This window comes from Cupressus sempervirens, chromosome 6, assembly GCF_028749045.1.
Source record: "Cupressus sempervirens isolate cs-2001-9-10 chromosome 6, ASM2874904v1, whole genome shotgun sequence".
NCBI classification, from domain to species: Eukaryota; Viridiplantae; Streptophyta; class Pinopsida; order Cupressales; family Cupressaceae; genus Cupressus; species Cupressus sempervirens.
In genome coordinates, this window is record NC_143123.1 from 222,389,265 (window position 1) to 222,412,237 (window position 22,973).

At 37.7% G+C, this 22,973-nt stretch overlaps 1 protein-coding gene across 8 annotated transcripts in view; it reads right to left on the reverse strand.

Moving 5' to 3' along the window:
• The window catches only part of LOC149552070 (pentatricopeptide (PPR) repeat-containing protein), a 305,115-nt gene that overhangs the window by 245,523 nt on the left and 36,619 nt on the right, over nucleotides 1–22,973 (reverse strand). The window lies entirely within an intron of this gene.

The window sequence follows — 22,973 nt, forward strand, 5'->3', positions numbered from 1 at the left end:
ACCTTATAACGAGTTGGGGGCTTGACCCCTTACAAACAAAAAAATCGAAGTTACTAGTTGATCCCAATACAAACTACATAAAGCATTGAAGGGAATATCATTGCGGATCCAAAATCTTGCAATTGCCACCTTTGTCTTCTCATGCATCTCTTTGTTCCATGTAGTGCCTAGCAAGTCGAGTTAAACACCAAGAGTGTTACATGGAACCCAAAGGTTTGATAAATGACCCACCCACACTTCCCAATCCTCATATTTGAGGTCCAACAAAAGAAGAAGCCTCTCCATTTGTTTGCGATCCTATAGAACTAAAGCTCCCCATTGGGGTTGTCATGGCCTCAAATGTTCTCTTTGTTGCTGCCTTATTTTGTCCATATTTTTTAAAGCTTGTCAAAGCCTCTCTTGTAGCCTCCTTCAGACACATTTCACATGGCATAATATCATTGCATGGAATCTTTGGAAGATGGTATTTCAATAGGCTTAAACCAGAAGTCATATGCTTACAATGGATACAATGAACTTCTCCTCTGTTTGCTCCAGGGATCCTATGTTTCCATAAAGGGTTCCTCTGTATGCCACCAGCTATCTTGTGAAGAAAAAGGTAGACTTTGAGAACCTAAAAAAAAAAAAAGATTTATAATTAGAAAGCATATAATAAAATTACAATTAGAAATCATTAAATGCATATCAGATATATACAATATTTTTCTAACTGTATATAGAAATAGTGAAATACTATATTCTCCAATAGAGTATTACAAAATAGCACAAATATAAATAATATTTATATAGTATATACAGCAACTAAATTGGTAACTTTATTTTAATTGCTCAACCAAAATGTAATATAGATTGGAATTTTATACATATATACACAATATTATATAATTTTTTAACATGCAATACTGAGTCATTTATTATTCAATAATATATTATATACAGTTAAATATTGTCATACAGTATTAAATAATAAATATAGTATAATAGTACATGAATTATTAAGTATTACTATTTAATAATGTTGTATTTTCATAATATATGTATTTTATATATACTGTAAGTGTATTTAATTAATTAACACAGTCAATATATTACTTAACAATATATAATAATGAAGCTACACATACTGTATAATATAGATTGGAATTTTACTGATAATTGTGTTCTATATAATTAAAAGTTGTATAATTTAATTAATATGCATACCGGTAAATAAAATATAATTTAATAATGTATAATATATTAATATAATACACTTACGGTTTAAGTAGTAAAATTCCAATCTGTTTAATTTAATACAGCTACGAAAATGGCTTAGTTTTGTGACTTGACAGTAAACAGAAAAGAATGTCACAAACTAATACAATGATATCCAGCATAGTAAAACTCTAAGTTACTGATGCTGGTTCTGATGCTGGTGCGGGTGTGGGGTGCCGGATTTTTTTTTGGGGGGATTTTGGATGCGTTTGGGTGCGTCCATATATATTTATATAAACTATAATTTATGTATGTAAATAAATGCAAGAAATATACAAAAATAAACCATTCCGTAGCAATTAGCATATTCAAATTGAAATAACAGTAATGTCTAATTAGTAAATTACTCAAGTTCAAGATTCCAATGAAATTCGAATTACAAAATCAAAAGACGTTTCATGGTTCAACGTTGATCAATCAAGAGTCGAGGCTCAAGATTCACAAATCAAATTCAGTCAATCAAAATCATAAGGATTCTCAAAAAAATCCACATTCTCATCATCTCCTGCTGCAACACTTGCAAGTTCATTTGAACCAAATGAGAAGAGAGCCCAGATGCAAAGAAGATGAAAGGAATGAGCAATGAATAGCCTATGCTAGGGCTGTGTTAGAGTTTTGGGGCAAAAAGGAGACAAAATATAATTAAAAAAACAAAAAAACACATGTTATATTGTGTCACTGAAGTGACTTGGCGCCTAAAAATGGCGGATGCTCCGTGGATTCGCGTGGATGCTTCATGGATGCTTCACAGATGCTTTCCCAAGCATCCTGCGAGAACCCACGCGCAGACTCCACGCATCTTGCCCACCTCCCCCGCGCATCCAAACACCTCCGCGCATCCTCACACATCCGCACCAGCGCACCAGCATCCGGGTAAAACATGCACGCACTAGTATCTAAGGTAATACTAGTATCCAACTAGTCAATTCAGCCTGCAACCCTGTTGATTCAGAAAAACAAATCACCTTTTGTTGCTCACCATCACTCGCATTTTCATGTAAACAAAAAAAGAAAATAAAAATGGTCGACAAAAGTACAATATAAGCCAAAAACCTAAAAAGAGATTGCAATTTTTTAATATATGAAATGGTCAACGAAAATCAACAATTTCAACTCTATTTATCTGTGCGATTTGGTGATATATGCCAAAAATATTGTTGCGATTGTTTTGGAAAAATGACACTGATAGTGTGGGCATAATATTGCCTAGCAAATTGACCTGCAAATTATCGTGCTTGGCAATATTTCGCCACTTTTTTCAACTATGGAGTCATGCAAGGAAATGGAATTAATATGCCAAGGAAGATGTTAACGTGTTCAGGGAATTGCTCCAAGGATCGAATCCAAAGATGAAGACAAAGAGGAATTCAAAAAACTAAAGGTGGAAATACCAAGGGTTGAAGCATTATAAAGTCCCACCATTCAAGAGAAAAAAGTCCAAACAATGATGAAGAATTCATAAGGATAAGGACGTGGAATTAAGATGATGATTGCATGGAATAGTTGGACGTAATGCGGCATGAAAACCTTCATAGTGTTGACGTGGAGGAACTTGGTGAAATTTTGCTTAATTTCATTGGTTGTGCTAAAAGGGAGAGGAAGAAAGGAGTATACATCTTGGACAATGATTTGTATGATGACTAAGCGGCTTCCTTGCTACTTATTGGTCCTCAAGCCATTAAATTTTCTCATCGGCTTATTTTCTGGTGCTTCATTTCTATTGGCTACTTTTGGTTGCCCTAATTAGAGCTTATAATGGATTAATCTGGGTCATTGAGTTCAACTCAATCTTGGTCTTCCATTGTAATTGGGACTCCTATATAAAACACACCCTTTGCATTTGTAAAACATGACTTGTTGCAGAATTGTTGCTGATATAATGCTAAAATTCCTCTACTTTTCATTGGTATGTCTTACATGATGAATTGTTGTGATCAAGTTTACATTATTGCATGGTGATCTATAATTCCTCATTTAGCGTAGGATTTCATTTCATGTTGTTTAGAAGTAGTTTAGTTAGATGAAAGAATTGTGGATGTTTACTTGCTTGACTCAAATATAAACTAGGCCACTAGCCTCTTGGTGATGGTGAGCTAGTGAAAGTATTTAACTTCAATTGATATTCACACTTTTGTTTGCATCCATTAATGGGATTGAAGAATGTAGATATTGATTTGAAAACCATTTGAGTGTATCATTAGAAGCTTGCACTGGATGGGTAGAGTCGATGATTAAGCTACATCCAGTAGAGTCCAGGTCCATACATACTCCTTACATTCATAGTTATAGGTAGAAGTATTGTTTATGTTAAAGTGGGAAAGTTGGAAAATCAAACCATATGTTCATTACAAATTGTGAAGCTGAATCTTGAGAAGTGCAAGCAAATGATACATATTGAATGAGCAAGCGTAAGTCCTCTAAGTGAATACCAACAAATCACATTATTTTGCTCAGCTAGTATCCACAATTAATAGAACCTTAAAGTCATTTCATGATCTTACATTGCAAGATTAGCATGAGAGATTACCTTATATCAAGAGAAGATCGAGTATTTAGTGCTTCACTCTGAAACATTGAGTATTAGATTCTACATGTTGTAGATGAATAAAACTCGCATCAATAGGTGGCTCTAATGCCCCTCAATTAAAGATGGTAGGATTTTGTATCCATGTAATTATCACTATATCTCTTAAATATAATGCTAACTATATAAAAATGATTACATCGTATTTGTATATGATTTTTATAGATTCGTGCATTTTCATGAATAAACCTAACATATCAAATATTGTATATTTGATCCACAATCATAACATAAGCCAATGTTCTAAAAAAAGATTAAAATAATCACAATATAAACCTAAAATATATTATGATATATTAATAAAAAAAAATATTATAGTATATATCTAGCACTAAATATAGTATATTTACAGTTTTAAATCAAAAATTTAAATATAATTTAAAAAACAAAATATAAAACACATCTTAAGTATACAATGTCTCAAAAGGCCAATACATAGCCATTAAGACTCGATAGTTTAAGATCTTATTACCAAGGGTCTCAACTTCAATCAAAGGTTGCCACTTTCCCCACACATTGGTATAAAGGAGAAGGATAAATGGGCTCTATGAATACACCCAACATCCTAAATGTTACATCCCAAAATTTTGATCTGATTAAAATAAGTTCATAGCCGTTGTAACGACTACTTCAGAATGTCATTGTAGGAACTTGAATGGCCAACCTCTAAATTATATAGGTATTGGTAAGCGGGGTCATGTGTGGTAAACCCGTAGAAGTGAGAATGGGAAAAGGGAAAGGGAATCCCTATAGTTGGGTGGCGGTCTCAACCGATGGATGCATGAGATAGGGATAGGGGGTATTGCATGCAAGGGCTAGCTTTCTTTATAGTAGTTGAGGTTGGGAGGCACGCCCCCTAAGCACGGAAAATGAGCAAAGCGATCACCTCTCTAGCTATGAAGAGCCTACCCTACCCAATATCGAGTGGGGAGTGGGCCCCCTACCCCTTAAAATTGATAGGATAGGATAGACCGCCTACCCTACCCTACCCTCTCTCCTCACTTTGTCATGATCATGTGAAAAAGGAAATTATAGTTAACCGTTTATTTCATGTGAAAGGAGGTTGTTGAAATCTTGTATATTAGAATTAGTTAACTATTATAATGTTTATTTGTTTATTGATAATGGTAGTTATTCGTTGTTTACATATATCAGTGATACATTCAAATGTTTGATTTAAATGGAGGAACTTGTTATTATCGTAGAAATGTTGGTTTGATGATTGCAGGAGCAAATGAAGGGGAGAAACCATTGCTAAATGGGAATCAAGGCACAGGGCACTACCTTAGTTCATTGTTTGATCGTCAAGTATGAGCTCCAACTACCTTGATAAAGATTTAACGACTTCACAATAAAGTACGCCATTGGACAGTCATGAGCTACTTGCTCAAACATATAAAAACAATAAATATCGAAAATTGTTTTTCAAAACTATTACCTCTCTATTGTTTTGAGATACCCACAATATTTACTATCACAAATATATATATATATATATATATATATATATATATATATAAATCTATGATGCCACCATGACACTATGATGATGTCTATAAATCGTACTTATTAATATATGTATATATATACATGTGCATATACAAAGAGAATATGATGTTAGAAATAAACCATATCTCTCTAAACTACACACGTATATAGATATGTATATTTATAGGTGCAATTTTAGATATAATAAATAGCATGATGAAATCATATATTTAAAAATTAAAATTATATATATATAATCATATATAATGTCTTGAGAAAAGGAACTTATAGTAATTTAAAACACAATCTTTTTGTAAGAGGTGGCCATCTACACTTGGTGCCACCTTTCAAATTCAGTGACCTTGTGAAACCAATGATCTTTTTGAAACTGTCAAATTGAAAACAAGACGAGAGTTTAAGACCCACAGTTTTCTATTATGGAGAGGATGTTATATTTGTGTGTCTTGCATCCGACCATATACAATTTACCAACCAGCAAATTATTCTATTCTTCCTCTCAATCTACCTTGTTACATTCCATTCTCTCTCAGCAACACCAACGATCGACCTTCAAAGCCGCATGGCATAGACAGAGCCGGCTTCTCCTTGGCATCATTCTTCCAAATTAGGTCACGTTCTTTTACAATTCCAAGACTATTCTGCCATGATTATACTAAGGTCTTTCTTTTTGCTGTTGAGATTGCAATAAAACATTTCTGCAAACCTTTTCGTTAGCCATCTTTGAGGCTCGATATGTAGAGGCCCTATATTTAATTTGTTTGTTCATTTTCTTTCTTTCTTCTCTGAAATCTGAGTATCTCCTTAGGAGAGTTCTGTTATAAAGCTCTGATAACAAAAACAAAATGTGTGATTGTAAATGGTAGTACTCACAGTATATCAGCTGGTGAAAAATATTCCAAGATCACCATGTGATAATCCCAGTATGAAATAATAGTCTCCAAGGACTCACCCTGGCTAGTGAAGCCAATGAAAGAGGGTGGAGAGGAGAGGATCCCTGCAAGAGAGAAGTAATAGCAAATCAAAACTTCCATGTATGAACATTTGAAAGCTTTATGATGAATTACTAAAACATCCAAGTCAGCTCATGATTGTCCACTATGTACCCTATTGTCAACTCGAGCAGTAGTGATCGGGTATTAGAAACCCATCGAAATCCTTGGCCAAGGTTGATTAGATGCATGCCTACCTACTTTGATCACAAGATGTCAGTGGCGCCAATTAACTAAGCATGCCCGCCTATCACTGAGCGGACATTCTAAATACCGATATGCTTGGATGGTTGGACTATAGAGCCCCAAGCCTAACCCGGGGTAGGGAGGGTCTTTCTTGTTAAAAGATTGTGTGGGGATTTATAAGGTCCAAGGTTGAGAGGTTAAGCCTATGTCATTGCTTCTCCTCTTTACCAGATGTCAAGGCTTGAACAACACCTTCAATTATTTTAAGTTAGTTTCAGTATGTACTCCGGATCTTACTTGTAAATACATTTTTAATTCTTAGTGCATGGTCGTAGAAGATATTGAAATGATTATAATTCCTTTTTGAGTTGTCATAGAATTCCGTTTATATAGTTAATTCAGTTTAGAAAGTTATTTCAGTTATCATCCTATGAAATGGTTTAAATAGATGTTTACTTCAGAAATATAGTTATCATGTACTGTTTTTCGTAACTGCTTCATGTCATTCTGTTATTGTTCAGTTATAGATCTTTGAATGCATACTTAATTTCAGTTTAGAAAAATTGATATGTTACATATGTTATCAAAGAGTTGGGTTCAACATTGAACCTCGGGCACATCACTTAGCAAACTAGTAAACCTGAGAATCTTTAGATTTAAATGTAGCAGGATGTATACACGGAAGACTCCTCGCAATAAAGTGTGGCATCCCATATTTCCCTACTTGATTAAGAACATGCCAAGTTATGACTACTCTTATCGTTCCATGCCTCAGGACAACGAAACCTTAACACAAGCACTGCAATGAATGAAGAAAGGGTCAGATGGACTCCTACCAAGAAGGCAACTTATAGAGACAAACTCATCCAAGCATGGAATGCCTGCCAGGCTCACTCCCTTATGCTCTTCAATAGAACTTGGATGGTGTGAGATATGTATAAAACTGAAACTAAGCAAGAACCCCAGAATAAGATTTTGGATTGATCAAATTTGTAATTCAATATAGCACCATCAGAAGAAGGAATTTTGTAAAGAAAACCTGTTACAATTATAGCTAAGGAAATAAGGGAATATATTAGTAATTAGCAAAATTCTTGTCTTGTGTGATTCTCTTTTAGAAAGAAGAGTATGAATTGGAGATCGACATAAACATTGTATGTAATTTTGTTTTTCAAGCCAACTAAAATAGGAAACATGAACAACAATGGAAACATTGCAGACAATAAAACAATCAATGAAAACAATCCACCCTTTCCCTTGGATCTATTGCTTCACGTTTTGCAAGACACGCAAACAAAGCTAGAAAGTATAGACAAGAAAATGAACGATCTGGCAGCCTAGATTGGGCGAGGTCAAGAGGAGATGCAATCTTCACCTCCTCCCAGAAATGAACATGAAAATTTTGAACACAATGAAAGGAATACTCAAGCCTCACTCACACAAACTAAGAATCAAAAGAAACTGGAAATAGTTAATGACTTATCCTCAGATATCAAAAAGATTAAATGTCCTAAGTTTTCGGGTTCCAAATCCGAAGAGGATGCAGAAGCCTGGCTAACAAAAATGGAGCAATATTTTGAGATTAGGAATTTCTCAGAAACCTCAAAGGCAGTTTGGGGAATATATCACTTCTCAGGGAAAGCCGCTACTTGGTCGGGAAACACCAAGGTTGAACTAAATATTAAGACAACTGAAATTACCTGGGGTAAATTTGTGACCATCTTCAAGAACCAATGGTTACCCCAAACCTTCTACGACCAGAAGCTATTGGACTTCCAGAACCTTAAGCAAGGGGATATGTCTGCACACAAATATTGGGAAAAAATCACTCGTTTGCTGAAATACGTACCTTTGTATCAGTAAGACAAGAATCTTAAAGTTAGAAATTTTATCATGGGATTAAATAATAGGATCGGAGGAGATGATGTTCTTACTCCCCGAACCATGGAAGAAGCCCTAGAAAAAGTTGTTCATCAAGAGCATAAAATAAAACGAGATCACTCTATTCGAGATAGTAAAAGGAAAACATGTTGGAACTCAGAGGGGAATAGATTCCAGATCCTACAAGAAACAATGTAGGAACTACAAACCCAACAAACCAGAGCCAAGAGGAAGTGGTAACAAAGAATTCAAAGGTAACTCCAATACAAATGGGAATAGTAAAGGAAATGAAAGGAAAGGACCACCAGCAAGATGCTACAATTGTGGTGGAGATCACTATGCTAACAAATGCCCTGGCAAGGCAAACACCAACCAACCACCTCGACCTCCACTACCACCAAAACAACATGTCTATCAGCAGAGGATTCATGCAACACTAGACAACCGGCAGGCATAACAGCAGCTAGGCCCAATTGAAACTCCAGGTAAGATCTACGGAAACCCTATCTCTATATTAATTGATACCGGAGCCTCAGAATGTTTTATATCCCCAAAGTTGTTAAGTAGATTTCCAAAGAGGTCTAGTTACATGGCAAAACCATGGACGATCGAGCAGGCAAACCAGTCAAGGGCTATGGTAGAGCCGTGTCTATTTGAGGCTCGGGTTGACTTTCCAAATTTCTCTACAAAATTAAATCTATATGTGGCACCTCTTAGGTCCTATGACATCAACATAGGCATCAATTGGCTCAGTGAACATAAGGCCAAGGTCGACTATCTCGTCAAAACAATAGAATGTTTGGATGATCGAGATAATCATGTAAGCATCAAGAGAGTTTTTCCCGAAATCAAACCAAGCCAAATATCCGCCATGCAACTCAAAAGATGTGGAAGTAAAGGCTGTGAGATTTTTGCAATTAAGATTGAGGACTTGAGAGAAGCTATAGATACTACTTATGGTGATGACCACCTGTTCGAAGATGGAGAAATTAGAGAAAAAATGAGGGAATCCTTCGAGGAGAAGTATCCATACCTCAAGAAGTTTCAGGATGTGTTTCCAAAAGAACTTCCAAGATTACCCCCATCTAGAGTGTTTGAATCTACCATAGACTTGATGCCTAGGGTAGAACCTATATCACGAGCTCCTTATCGAATGACCACCACAGAGTTGATGGAATTACAAATATTGTTACAAGAAATGCTAGATAAGAAACTTATTCGACCTAGTGTCTCACCTTGGGGTACCCCAGTGTTATTTGTCAGGAAAAAGGATGGAACTATGAGATTATGCATAGATTATAGAATGCTTAACAAGGTCACCATTAAAAATCAATATCCGCTTCCTAGAATTGACGATCTATTTGATCAAAGGAGAGGTGCTATTGTATTCTCAAAAATTGACTTAAGATCAGGATATCATCAACTCCATATCAAAGATGAAGACATTCACAAGACTATGTTCAGGACTAGATATGGACATTATGAATTTACTGTACTACCCTTCAGACTAACCAATGCTTCAGCAGCCTTCATGAACCTAATGAATAGCATTTTTCAAGATTGTTTGGATAAGTTTGTATTGGTCTTTATAGATGACATTTTGATCTACTCACAAAACGAAAAAGAACATCAAGAGCATTTAGAGATAGTTCTATAGAGGTTACGAGAACATAAGCTATATGGGAAGTTATCTAAGTGTGCTTTTTATCAAAAGGAAATCTAGTATCTCAGACACATTATATCAGCTCAAGGGATAGTCGTAGATCCTTCAAAGATTAAAGCAATCAAGGAATGGCGTATACCTAGGAATGTGACAGAGGTCAAGAGTTTCATGGGTTTGGCAGGATTTTATAGAAAGTTTGTTAGAGATTTTTTTAGGATAGCCTATCCTATTACCTTGCTTCAAAGAAAAGGAAAAAAATTCATTTGGAGTGAGAAATGTTAGACAACCTTCGAATACCTAAAAGAGAAGTTAACCACTGGACCAATACTTAGAGTACAAGACCCCCAAAAGGAATTTGTGGTTATAACTGATGCATCCAGGGAGGGATTAGGAGGTGTACTAATGCAAGAGGACAAATTTGTCGCATATGAATCAAGGAAGTTAAAAAACTACGAACAAAACTATGCCCCACATGATCTGGAATTAGCCGCCATTATGCATGCCCTCCAAATGTGGAGGCATTACTTGATAGGGAAGCCTTTTGAACTTCGATCAGATCACCAAGGCTTGAAGTATATTTTCACTCAACCCGACCTTAACGCCAGACAAAGGAGATGGTTAGAATTTCTAGCAAATTACAACTTTGACATTAGCTACATTCAGGGTAAAGAGAATAAGGTAGCAGACACCTTAAGCCAACAAAGGCATATTTCCGCTATGGCCATCATAAATATTAGATTAAAGGATCAAGTATTACAGCATTTAAAACAGGATGACTTCTATACGGAGATCAGTCATGCACTTCTCAGACACCCACAGGATCCCAGGTACAAAGATTTCAGATCAGAAGAGGATGGGCTATTGAGATACGAAGGTAGGATGTACATACCCAGAGTACCATGAATTTGGAGAATGATTTTAGAAGAATTTCACTCAGCCCCCTATTCTGGACACCTTGGAGTGACCAAGATGATGGCAAATATAAAACCCTTGTACTTTTGAAAAGGGATGAAAAGAGAACTAACATACTATGTGGCAGGGTGTCTAGAATGTCGAAGAGTCAAGGCAAAGCATCACTACCCAGCTGGCCTCCTACACCCAAACGAAGTACCAGAATGGAAACGACAGATAATCACTATGGATTTCGCACAAGGGTTGCTCATGACTCAAAGCAAACACAACACCATTTTAGTAGTAGTAGGCAAATTAACCAAAGTGGCCCACTTCATACTTGGTAATTTGACCAATGGAGCACCAAAAATTACTCACAAGTTCGTGCAAGATATTTTCAGGCTTCATGTTATTCTGGAAAAGATTATATCTGACAGGGATGCTAGGACAACGTCCAAATTTTGGCAAACACTATTCTCGGCCTTGGGGACTAAACTAAATATTAGTTTTGCTTATCATCTAGAGACTGACGGCCAAACAGAGAGGGCAAACCAAGTTTTGGAAGAGCTTCTAAGAGTCTATTGCATGGATTGACAATACCAATTTGAGGTGTATCTACCCTTGGTAGAATTTTCTTATAATAACTCCTACCAATCCGCTACTAAGAAGATGACACCCTTTGAGGCTGCATATGGTCGCAAATGCAAAACCTCTATAAGATGGAACAGTGTTGAGGACAGAATTGTCCTTGGGCCAGAAATGCTAAGGGAGATAGAAGAACAAGTAACTCAAATCCATCAGAGACTGAAGGAAGAAAATGATAAACTAAAGAGTTATGCATATGCAAAGAGAATACCTAGAGAATTTTCAGTGGGAGTACCAAAGTTCAGAAGAATGCCAAATTGGCCCCAAGGTGTGTGGGACCCTTTGAGGTGTTGGAAGTTGTGAACCCAGTAGCCTACAAAATCACAATACCTCGAGCCCTTACCAGGATGCATGCATCTTCCATGTGTAGAAATATATCACTCCTCACAAACATATAATTATTTGGAACCTATTGCAGGTATGTGAAGAACCTCCTTATAGCAATATCGTGAGAATGCTCGAAATAACAGAATACAAAGTGATAGCAGAACTCAGAATGAATCTACTGATCACAGGCCACTTCGAGGGGGTAACCTCCTTTGAGCAAGCTCAATACAATAAATTCGTCCGTGCCCATCAAGGGCCTCAACCTATTCTTATATACTGGGTACGATCTAGAAAAGTAATACTACCTATGCATGTGGGATAATAAAATATACTCACGGGACGACTTACAAAGCATATGCGTCCGACAACACTACTCTAACAAAATAAACAGAAGGAACACACAGGTTCCTAACATCCCCTCTCCCTTAGAAAAAAGCTTTGTCCTCAAAGCTTAAGGTGTGGAAATTGTTGTTGAATCTGAAGAAGGGGTTCCCAGGTAGCATCCTCTGGTTGCATGCCATGCCACTGAATCAAGACCTCAGAGATGGAGCAAGAGCGAAGCTGGCGAGTGCGCTGGTCAATGATTGCCACCGGCTCCAGGATAATGGATCCTTCCGTATCCATTTCAGGGAGAGTAGTTTGTGCTCTGACAGTGGTACCCAGAACTTTCTTTAGACAAGAAACATGAAAGACTGGATGAATGCGGGAAGAAGGAGGAAGTTCCAGTTTATAAGCAACTGAACCAATCTTCTGCAGAACCTTATAAGGCCCATAAAATTTTGGGGCCAGCTTATGACGCCCTTTCAGCTTTAGGGAGGATTGTTTGTATGGCTGTAGACGAAGAAAAACCATATCCCCAACTTGAAATGAGCGCTCAGAACGGTGTTGATCTGCTTGCTGTTTCATCCGATTACGGGCCATGTGAAGATTATCCTGTAAGGTACGAAGAATCTGATCCCTGCTGCGGAGAACTATGTCAACTGCCTGGACTGGTGAGCTGTTGGGAGTGTAGGGAAGGAGCACTGGAGGTGCCTGACCATAGACTGCTTCATATGGAGTCATTTTAGAGGCAGTGTGGTAAGAGGTATTGTACCACCATTCAGCTAAAGGGAGCCACTTGGCCCACTGATGTTGCTGTTCGGAAGTGAAGCAACGAAGATAAGTTTCCAAGCATTTATTGACAATTTCAGTTTGACCATCAGTTTGTGGGTGATAGCCCGAACTCATCTTCAGTTTGGTGCCAGTTTTCTGAAACAGTTCAGTCCAAAAATGACTGGTAAAAGTTGCATCACGATCAGAGACAATGGAAGAAGGGAGTCCATGAAGACGAAATATCTGGTCCATGAAGATTTGTGCAACAGAGGAGGCAGTATAGGGGTGGCTGAGGGCACAAAAATGACTATATTTCGAGAGACGATCAACCACAACCAAGATCACTGTCTTGCCACCGGATTTAGGAAGCCCTTCAATGAAATCCATAGAAATATCAGTCCAAATCCGTGTAGGGATGGGCAATGGTTCGAGCAAGCCAGGAAGGAGGGTCGTTTCACCCTTGTGGCATTGGCAAGTATCACATTCAGCCACCATCTGTTGAATCGTCTGTTTCATCCCTTTCCAAAAGAAGTTTCTCCTTGCTCGCTCATAAGTTTTGAGGAAGCCTAAGTGCCCTGCTGAAGGAGAAGCATGGAGTTCATAAAAAATAGCCTGATGTAGAGCTGGGTTCTGAGGAAGCACTAGCCGACCCTTGTATCGAAGAGAAGCACCATCCCAAGAGTAATGTGGTATAGCAGAAGGATTATTGGCTAGCTGGTGAATGATTTGAGATAAAGAAGAGTCACCGTCATAGCCCTGCTGAACAGACGCTAACCAATTGGGAATGGGCATAGAAATAGCGGAAAGGGAAGCTTGATTATCAAATGTGCGAGAAAGAGCATCTGCCACAATATTCTCCTTACCCTTCTTGTAGGTGATCTCATAATCATACCCCATGAGTTTGCTGACCCATTTCTGTTGTGTAGGAGAGGATACCCGTTGTTCCAGGAAGTATTTCAGACTTTGGTGATCGGTTCTGATGCAAAAATGACTCCCTAAGAGGTATGGCCGCCACTTCTGTACAGCATGCAAAATAGCCATCATTTCTTTTTCATAGGTAGAGAGGGCTAGATTCTTACCAGAGAGGGCTTTGCTAGTGAACGCAATAGGATGGTCATCTTGCAGGAGAACAGCACCCAATCCATTGCCGCAAGCATCACTCTCAATAGTGAAGGGTTTGGAAAAATCTGGCATCGCGAGAACAGGTGTACTGCACATAGCCTGTTTCAGTTGTTCAAATGCAGTCTCAGCAACAGGGGTCCAGGAGAAGGCATCCTTTTTTAACAGAGCTGTCAATGGTGCTGCAATTTTCCCGTAATCTTTGACAAACTTGCGGTAGTAGCCAGTCAACCCCAAAAAACCCCGAAGGCTCTTGAGAGTTTTAGGATGCGGCCAAGTTTTCATGGCATCTATTTTTGTAGGATCCACCCGCACTCCATGGTGTGCAACAATATGCCCGAGATACTCCACTTCCTCCTGGCCAAACACACATTTAGATAGTTTTGCACAGAGTTGATGATCAGAGAGAAGTTGCAAGACAAGCTCCAGATGATGGAGATGCTCAGCCCAAGTTTTGCTATATATGAGGATATCATCAAAGAAGACCAGAATGAATTTCCGGAGGTATGGTCGAAATATGTTATTCATCACTGCCTGAAATGTTGAAGGAGCATTCGTGAGGCCAAAGGGCATGACTAAAAATTCATAGTGACCATCATGTGTGCGGAAGGCAGTTTTAGGTATATCCTCCTCATTAACCCGAATTTGATGATACCCAGAACGAAGATCTAACTTGGAGAAAAAATGAGCCCCATGAAGTTCATCAAGAAGTTCATCAACAACTGGAATGGGAAACTTGTCCTTTATAGTGAGATGATTAAGTGCTCGGAAATCAATGCAGAGTCGCCATGACCCATCTTTTTTGCGAACAAGCAGAACTGGAGAAGAAAAGGAACTGGTACTAGGGCGAATAATACCTTGCTTCAGTAAGTCACGGACAAGTATCTCGATTTCGGTCTTCTGATGAAATGGGTAGCGGTAGGGCCTGATGTTGGGCGGAACACTGCCAGGAAGGAGCTGAATACGGTGGTCCTCTGGACGAGAAGGAGGTAATCCCACAGGTTCAGCAAATATACCAGAATACTTGTCCAAAATGTGTTGGAGATCGGCAGGAGTGCTAGAGACTGCTGATGGCTGCATCTGAATGGAATGGAGCTGAGCGATGACACCATGTGAATTCTTCTTAAGAAGTTTTTCCATACGGTGTGAACTGATGATGCTGAGAGACCCTGGTTGTAAGCCTTTCAAAGTGTGTTGGTGCCCCTCGGCTGAAAACTGCATCCAAAGTTCAGCAAAATCCCAGAGAATGGGGCCAAGAGTGCGTAACCATTGGGCACCCAAAACCACATCACAGCCACCTAAGGGTAAGGCAAACATGTCAGAGCGCATGTTATAATCTCCAATAGAGAGACGCACATTGCGACATTTCCCTTTACAAGGTAAAGTGCCCCCATTGGCAATCATGACTTCAAAGCTAGAGCAGGGATGGATAAAGCAATCAGCCTGTTTGGCTATTCGTGGATCAATGAAGTTATGAGTGCTACCAGAATCAATGAGTATAGTAAGAGGGATCTTCTTGAAGAAACCCTGGACCCGCATGGTTTGTGGAGTAGTGACTCCTGCCAAAGCATGGACAGATATCTCTGGTGGAGCTTCTGGTGAAGGAGGTTCAGGCTGGTGAGGCTCAACCTCATCATCCACTGTTTCCTGAGCATCTACATATTCTTCCAGTTCCGGTGGAGAATCCACATCCAAGAGATAGAGCTTTTGCTGAACACATCTATGGCCCCGAGACCATTTCTCATCACAATTATAACAAAGCCCTTTGTCTCGCCTGACTCGCATCTCTGTTTCAGACAAGTGCTTGATCGGAGTAGTTCTGGGAGCTGGTATGACGGGAGGGTTGTGAGAACCTGTATTTCTGAATGGAACAAAATTAGATCTGGAGCGTTGTAGAGCACTAATCTTGTCTTCCGCTAACTTAGCCAACCCAAGGGCTTCCATCATTGTAGTAGGTCGAAACATTTTGACTTCTGAGCGAAGTGCATCCTTCAGACCACTGACAAAACAACTACGGAAGAATTCATCAGACAAGCCCTCTGTGTAATTAGCTAATTTTTCAAACTCTGTCTGGTATTCTCTTACAGTGCCTGTTTGACGCAGTTTAGTGAGTGCTCCTGTGAAATCATCAAAGGAACTAGGGCCAAAGCGCTCCAAAATGAGGGTGCACAATTCGCTCCACGTTGAGCCTACATTAGCCTTGATGTACCAACGGAACCATTGAAGAGCTTCATGTTCCAAATGAAAAGATGCAAGGGAGACTTTGTGGTTATCCAAAGTATTATGCAAGCTGAAATACTGCTCTGCCCTATAGATCCATCCAGTCGGATCAGAACCATCGAAGCGTGGAAAATCAAGCTTTGGTCCACGGAAATTGCCAGAAGAGGACCCAGTATCTCCTGAATGGTTTCGGCTCATGGCTGACTGCTGAAAGTTAAGACCCAGAATTTTGTCATCCAGATCTTGAAGTTTGGTTTTGAGGGATGCAATTTCCTCTTCCATGATTTTTTTTTGAAATGGGTAGAAGATGAGAAACAAAAACTTTTTTAGTTACGGCAAACTTGGATTTGGGTAAAACTCATATAGGAAATGGGTGTTCGACGGGTGGTGGGAGACTATCTGGGGACAAGGGAAAAAGAAAAATGAGGGTTTCAAGGGTAGGGAGGCGAAATGAGGCGAACAGTCCAAGAGGGATAAGGGAGCAAAATGAGGAATTGAATCTTGTGGCTCAGTTTGGTGGCGATTGGATGAGAGGTGAAAAAGATAGGGCAAACCCTAAAATTAGATAAATGAGGGATTTAGGGCTTTGATATGTAAAATTTGGGGTTGGGTCGCCAAGGAAGGAAGTATGCGAAATGATATTGCAGACGTTCTGTGGAAGTATGAGCAGAAATAGAAAGCAAACAAGGAAGCTACGACTAAAAAACAGAAAAATTTTTACTCTTTTTTTTTTTTTTTTTTTTGAACAGTCAACTTAGAAAAATTCACTCACAGACAGAACAACTGAAAAGAGTTATTGCAATAACAAGAGATATTAGAAGTGAGAGGAACCTGAAGGCCACGACAGAAAAAAAAAAAATTTGATGTAATTTCCACCCAGCGAGCCCAAGAGAGTGCTCTGATACCAGATGTGAAGAACCTCCTTATAGCAATATCGTGAGAATGCTCGAAATAACAGAATACAAAGTGATAGCAGAACTCAGAATGAATCTACTGATCGCAGGCCACTTCGAGGGGGTAACCTCCTTTGAGCAAGCTCAATACAATAAATTCGTCCGTGCCCATCAAGGGCCTCAACCTATTCTTATATACTGGGTACGATCTAGAAAAGTAATACTACCTATGCATGTGGGATAATAAAATATACTCACGGGACGACTTACAAAGCATATGCGTCCGACAACACTACTCTAACAAAATAAACAGAAGGAACACACAGGTTCCTAACAAGGTACGAAACCCAAGGATGGTGGAAATAGAACCACTCAAAATACTCGAGGTGCGTAAGCTCCACTTACGAAATCAAGACATACCTCAATGCAAGGTCCAATGGGACCAATATGCTAAAGAGAATGCTACTTGGGAGGACTATGATGAGATTTTCTAGAAATATCCCCATCTTTTCTCTGGGACCAGAGCATGATCATTTTTCTCTCTCTTTATTGTGATAAAAATATTATGTAATTACTTAAGAACTGCTTTGAAAACTTTATTTGTGGAAATTCATCGCGGACGAAGAAAACATAAGCGGAAGGGTATGTTATGTCCCAAAATTTTGACCTAATTCAAATAAGTTTATAGCTGTTGTAACGACTAGTTGAGATTGTCATTGTCATGATCATGTGAAAAAGGAAATTGTAGTTAACCGTTTATTTCATGTGAAAGGAGGTTGTTGAAATCTTGTATATTAGAATTGGTTAACTGTTAACATGTTTATTTGTTTATTGATAATGGTAGTTAGCTGTTGTTTACATATATCAGTGATACATTCTAATGTTTGATTTAAATGGAGGAACCTATTATTATTGTAGAAATGTTGCTTTGGTGATTGCAAAAGCAGACGAAGGGAAGAAAGCATTTCTAAATGAGAATCAAGGCATGGGGGCACTACCTTAGTTCATTGTTTGATCGTCAAGTATGACCTTTAACTAGCTTGATAAGGGTTTAGCAACTTCACAATAGAGTACACCATTGGATAGTCATGAGCTACCTAGTCAAACATATAAAAACAGTAAATATCTAAAATTGTTGTTTGGAACTATCACCTCTCTGTTGTTTTAAGATACCCACAGTATTTTCTATCACAAATATATATATATATATGTATGATGTCACCATGATACTAGGATGATATGTATAAATTGTACTTATTAATATATGTATATATATATACATGTGCATATACAAAGAGAATATGATGTTAGAAATAAACCATATTTCTCTAAACTACACGCGTATATAGATATATGTATATTTATAGGTGCAATTTTAGATATAATAAATAGCATGATGAAATCATATATTTAAAAATTAAAACTATATATATATATATATGCACATATATAATGTTTTTAGAAAAGGAACTTATAGTAATTTAAAACACATTATCTTTTTATAAGAGGTGGCCATCTACACTTGGCGCCATCTTTCAAATTCAGTGACCTTATGAAACCGATGATCTTTTTGAAACTGTCAACTTGAAAACAAGACAAGAGTTTAAGACCCGCGGCTTGCTATGCCGGAGAGGATGTTATATTTGTGTGTCTTGCATCAGACCATATAAGATTTACCAACCAGCAAATTATTCTATTCTTCCTCACAGTCTACCTTGTTACATTCCTTTCTCTCAGCAACACCAACTATCGGGCTTCAGATTCGCACGACATAGACAAAGTCAGCTTCTCCTTGGCATCAGTCTTCTCGATCACATCACGTTCTTTTACAGTTCCAAGTCTATTCTACCATGATTGTACTATGGTCTTTCATTTTGCTGTTGAGACTGCAATAAAACCTTTCTATAAACCTTTTAGTCAGCCATCTTTGAGGCTCGATATGCAGAGGCCCTATTATTAATTTGTTTGTTCATTTTCTTTCTTTCTTCTTTGAAATCCGAGTATCTCCTTAGGAGAGTTCTATTATAAAGATTTGATAACTAGAACAGAATGTGTGATTGTACATGGTAGTGCTCGAACTATATCAGCTAGTGGAAAATATTCCAAAATCACCATGTGATAATATCCCAGTATGAAATAATAGTCTTCAAGGACTCACCTTGGCTAGTGAAGCCAATGAAAGAGGAAGGAGAGGAAAGGATCGGAGAAGTAACAGCGAGTCAAAACTTCCATGTATGAACATTTGAAAACTTTATGATGAATTACTAAAGCATCCAAGTCAGCTCATGATTGTCCAATACGTACCTTGTTGTCAAGTGAAGCGGTGGTGATCAGGTATTAGAAACCCATCTTAAGCCTTGGCCAAGGTTGATTAAAGACATGCTTGCCTAATTTGATCACAAGATGTCAGTGGTGTCAATTAATCAGGCATGCCCGCCTATTACTGAGCGGACATTCTAAGCATCGGTATGCTTGTTACAAGATTTAAGAAGAGTTGGCAGATTAACGGATTTTCGGAGGATTCATTAATTAACAGAGGAACAAATGTGTTCCTTATAAAGAATTACAAGGACGTTGTTTCTAAAAGAAACAACGTAGACTGAAGACGGAATTAGAAACAAAACTAGAGACAGGATAGGAAACATTCCTATCTGGACTGAAGAAAAAAGAGACGGGATATGAAACATTCCTATCTAGACTGAAAGACGGACTACAGACAAGTAGTTGACTATTATAGAAAGTATAAGATATTATCTTATTACCCTCCCTTAATGGTCAACGTACGGATGTCGGAACATTCTGTGATAATTGAGACCCTCCTTGGATCTACAGAATGCTGAAACCAAGAAGCTTTGCCAGAAAAGTGCTATGACTCAAAATAGATTACAAAACTTCGTTTTTGTGGAAAAAACGGTAAAACCCAGAATCTCACGCAACCTTGCATATTACAGACAACATGAAATGATTTTTGAGGAGAAAATCAACAAACCCAGAATCTCACACAACCTTGCGAATTATAGACAACTTGAAATGATTTTTGAGGAGAAAATCAACAAACCCAGAATCTCACACAACCTTGCGTATTACAGACAACTTGAAATGATTTTTGAGGAGAAAATCAACAAACCCACAGAAACAGATTCAGAAGGCGAAAACTGCAGCTTCGCCTTGATCAGGACCCGGAGAAGTCGGACGCTGCGTAACACCCAGAACAAGTTGATCGGTGTTTCAATATTAGAAGATTGCGATGATGCGTTGCTTCCAAGTTCCATAATTGCGACCATTGAATTTGGAATTATGTTCGAGCAAAATATTTGTCAGAGATGCCATGGCACGTTTTTTAATGAAAAACTGTGAAAATCTGTGAAGGCACGTTCTTCGAGGCAAAAATACGAAAGACCCAGAAGAATCAGAGAATGACCCAGAAGAGAGCTCGAAAAACCCAAAAAAAATTTGCTATCGTTTTCTGAATCTGTTGGCTCAAAAATCGAGGCACCCAGAAAAAACGGACGACAACCCAGTTGAGCTCTCGAAAAACCCACCAAGAATTTTCAAACAAAATATTTTTTCGACCCCAAAAATTAGGGTTTCGAAAAAAAATGGCCCTGGCTGAAAAAGGCTTGAAAAAACTTCAGATTTCTTGATAAAAATGGCAGATTTTTTTCCAAGATCGATGTGCATGGACGAATGGGGCTAGAGTGTGCTGAACAAACACAGGCAGACCCGAGTTCAGAAATTTCTCTAGGCCGAAAACCCTAAGCGGGTTTTAGAGAAATTCAACAGAAAAAATTTTGAAAAAATTTAAACAAATAATTTCACGAAGAAATTATAAATTTTTTCGAAAAAATTTAAGTAATAGCTCTGATATCATGTTACAAGATTTAAGAAGAGTTGGCAGATTAACGGATTTCCGAAGGATTCATTAATTAACAGAGGAACAAATGTGTTTCTTATAAAGAATTACAAGGACGTTGTTTCTTTTCAACGTAGACTGAAGACGGAATTAGAAACAAAACTAGAGACAGGATAGGAAACATTCCTATCTGGACTGAAGAAAAAAGAGACGGGATAGGAAACATTTCTATCTAGACTGAAAGACGGACTACAAACAAGTAGTTGACTATTATAGAAAGTATAAGATATTATCTTAATAATGCTCAGATGGCTGTACTATAGTGCCCCAAGCCTAACCCGGGATAGGGAGGGCCTTTCTTGTTAAAAGATTGTGGGGATTTATAAGGTCCGAGGTTGGGAGGTTAAGCCTATGTCAATGCTTCTCCTCTTTACCAGATGTCGAGGCTTGAACAACGCCTTTAGTCATTTTTAGGTAGTTTCAGTATGTACTCTGGATCTTACTTCTAAGTACATTTATAATTCTTAGTGCATAGTCGTAGAAGATATTGAAATGATTATAATTCCTTGTTGAGTTGTTACAGCATTCAGTTTAACTGAAAGTTATTTCAGTTATCATCCTATGAAATGGTTTTAATAGATGTTTACTTCTGAAATATAGTTATGATGTATTGTTTTTGGTAACTGCTTCATGTCATTCCGTTATTGTTCAGTTATAGATCTTAGAATGCGTACTTAATTTCAGTTTAGAAAAATTGATATGTTACACTAAACAGAAAATTACATTTATACTCAGCCACGTGATAGAAACACAAACAAAAGCAATATGCAATCAAATGGAGTTTATACTTGCAATTCAAAAACCAAAATATAAGCAGCATTGAATATAGAGTCAAAGACAGACTTGAACCACCAATCAGATATAAAGATTTATTATAGTCAGCAAAACGAATATTGTCAATAAGACAATATACAGATATATAATTTATAGATATTTATTCCAGTCAGCAAAAGCTAATATTGTCAGTAAGACAATATATTGATATAAGCATATAAGGTCTGCAGTCAAGAACAAAAACCATAATTAGCAAGGAAGACTCTGACACTTAGATCAATTGAGATATAATTTAGACAGCACAGTCTTAAAGGATATTGCAAATCAAATTTAATATTGAACAAACACAAGAGGACCCAACAGTTACCATTCAAATGAAAGATACCTATATGAGAGATTTAATGGAAATGAAACAACAATTAGCTCCCTCCAATAACCCTTCTCAATATGAGAAGAGAATGGAAATAGTGGAAACCCACCTATTTTGAAGACTTAAACCAAATGATGAACACTTGAAAATTGTGTATTTTCAGAGAACATGACATGCAAATTTAAAATGAAGCAGAGAATCGCCAGGTCCCTCAAGATTTTTATACTGACAATTGTGCCTGCATACAGGAAGCATGCAAGGCATTTTCCTAAATCCCAGCATCTTCAATGCACATTTGGCCATCAAGCAAGCCTCTCTCATGCATAACTCCTGATGGATAACAACTGACGTGCAAAATCTTGTTAAGTATTAAAACCAGGCATGCACAGGGAACTTTACCCATATGCATGGTGGACACCAAATGATATGCATGTATAATGTTTTAATTCATGAATCTAGGACACCTGTCACACATGAAAGAAGGAAGCTCTGAATTCTTTTTTTCACTTGTAATATAACGATTTTTATTTTTTACAAATAGATTAAGAGCTACTTCAGAAAGGCATATTTTTATTCTTTTAAATTAGAGCTTTAATACCCTAAAAAACAACAAAGTTGCAGAAAGATTTGATGTTTTTACCGATGAAGAAAGCAGAAAGAAGC